This window comes from Rhipicephalus sanguineus, chromosome 8 (genome assembly GCF_013339695.2).
Source record: "Rhipicephalus sanguineus isolate Rsan-2018 chromosome 8, BIME_Rsan_1.4, whole genome shotgun sequence".
Taxonomy (NCBI): domain Eukaryota; kingdom Metazoa; phylum Arthropoda; class Arachnida; order Ixodida; family Ixodidae; genus Rhipicephalus; species Rhipicephalus sanguineus.
Window position 1 is genome coordinate 98,686,593 of NC_051183.1, and position 1,712 is coordinate 98,688,304.

Below are 1,712 nucleotides of genomic sequence, written 5' to 3' on the forward strand. Positions count from 1 at the left end.
CAATAAACGCCTCAACAGTGTATATAAATGGCTCACCGTTATTTCACCCGCGCATACATTGAGTGTGGCTGAGTTGTCGAACGCAGCGCGCTGTGGAGCGAGGGGTTGCTGGTTCGAATCCCCGGGCGGTACTTCATAATTTCTTTCATTTTTGTGCCTTTATATATATATATATATATATATATATATATATATATATATATATATATATATATATATATATATACATATCAGGGACAGGACGGCGTCGACAGACGGCGACGGCAAAAATCAGCCAAGAGTGTCCATATATTTGCTATCGCGATAAAATGACCGATATTGTAGCGACAGAGAAGAGACCGACACCCGTGTTGCCCTGGTTGAACACTCTTTTTATTGCGTGCTCACGAGCAGGCCCGCCTTACGCCCGCTTCTTCGCGCGTCTTGTGCGCGGCATGCCGTTTCCCGCCAACGTTTTGCCGCGGTAGATTCAACATCCTCCCGGCACCGCGGCGTGGCCGCTTGCTTGCAGGAGGTACAGCCGACTAGCAGTGTGCCGGACTTGCTAGCCGTTTGGATGGGCGTGTTCGAAATACCTGTTGATGCCGTCCCTGCCTGAAAACGCCTCGACCACTCTGACGAATTCGCACTGCAGCGCCGACACGCTGTCGTCATTGACATTGACGAAGACACAAACGTGCAGTCGCGACGAAGACGGTGGCTCGCAGCGATTGGAGCGCAAGCCTTCTTTCTCTGTTTCCACAGTCGGAAAAGCTCCTTCTTGAGCTTCACACGCCTTCGCAAGTCCTGCATGGTGGAACCAGGTCAACAGCCGTAAGTTCTTGCCGGTAGCCCCTCGACGTGCTTGTTGGTTAGGACGTGGTTAGGAGCGCCCGTGCATCTTCGGTGTCCCCGCAGACTTGCGTTACAGGGCGGTCATGTACTGTCACGCCTCCTTGATCTTGAGATGTCAATGAGAGGCAACGTGGAATGCGAAGGCCAGAAAGCTGAGGATGTTTCGATGCCGTCTTCTTCCACAAGTCCTCGACGTCAGGTGGTAGAGGCTCCTCCTAGTCGATGCCCTTATCGAGCGTGTCGTCCAAAGACGGCTCACCGTATTCGTGCGATGAGGCATGGAACACGGCAGGGACCTCTGTAGTCACGGCCTCGCGTCGGACTACCGCATCATGAGGCAGGTAGTAGACGGTCTGTCCAAGGGGTGCAGACGGCACTAAGAGCTCTGCATGGCCTTCATTAAAGCACTCGCTCATGGTGGCATGGTACTCCTGCAGTGCTTCTGGGTGATGTTCGAACCGCTGAAGCAGACGCTTGAGTCTGGTTTCACTTCGGTTACTACAAGACGTGAGACCTGGCGTCTTGATCATGAGCGGTACTACGTAGCGTCCTGCGTTCTTGTGTACTGCGCTACGAAACTGTACAAGCGCTGGGTGCTTGCTGACATCGTCTTCTTGTCCGCCAGTTACATCAATGGCGTCCAAGCGCCACACCTCTGATGGGTCTCCAGGTCGGACTTCAGAGCGCCAGTCGTCGAAACAAGCCAGGAACAAGGCAGTTGCACTGATTTTACGCAGTGACGAAGGAAAATAGGCGTTAGCGCACATTCCATGGACGATCCAGCCAAATATAGTCTCAACTGCACACAGGTTGTCGGTGAAGCGCTCGACGCGTCCGGTCACTACCCTCAAGAGTGGTCTGAACGATCAACGACTCGC